The sequence below is a fragment of the Photinus pyralis genome, unplaced genomic scaffold, assembly GCF_008802855.1.
Source record: "Photinus pyralis isolate 1611_PpyrPB1 unplaced genomic scaffold, Ppyr1.3 Ppyr1.4_LG2, whole genome shotgun sequence".
NCBI classification, from domain to species: domain Eukaryota; kingdom Metazoa; phylum Arthropoda; class Insecta; order Coleoptera; family Lampyridae; genus Photinus; species Photinus pyralis.
In genome coordinates, this window is record NW_022170403.1 from 40,226,792 (window position 1) to 40,227,500 (window position 709).

Here is a 709-nt window from a genome sequence, read left to right on the forward strand (position 1 = left end):
CCGACCGTTTAAGCTAGGCAAAATTGTCATTATCAATTTTTCGGCGATACCTTAGTTATTTTCTAAGATTTTTAAAAAATGCAATTTTTTTGTCACAAAAAGGGGCAACGTTGCCTCTGTTTAACCTACACTGTATCTCTTGCCGAAGAAGAACCCAATGGTGAGTCACGAATTTGAACTACCCTGTATATACAAACATATTTTTTGTGTAATGCACATTAATCCATTAAACAATTTTGTATTATGACTTTCAAGATAATTTTTTGTATTATCGCGTTGTCCGATATCGGACTAATTGGACACCCTGTATATTATAGAAGTCCAAAAACTACTTTACAAAACATCTCAAATGTTTGCAAACCAATCAACGCATGTACACGACAAGATTATAGAAACAAACATAACAATCATAAAAAAATCAAGGTCAAAAACAGCAGCTCGGTTGAACAGCGAACAACAGTAAGCAAAAGCAACAACACACGTATATACTTTAATGTTGAACTGGTAGTCGAAAATCAGTGATTCTGCTAAACGACCAAAAACGACATGTTACGGTACACGCTGTATATTATGTATAGATCGGGTTTTCCGTAAGTTATCTCTCCGTTCCCACTTACAAATTTTCGGCGCTCACATACACCGCGCCAAAATTGGGCTTTTCCTCTTTCGTTGTCAACCAGCGGCACGAGTGCTATTGCTCGCTCGATCA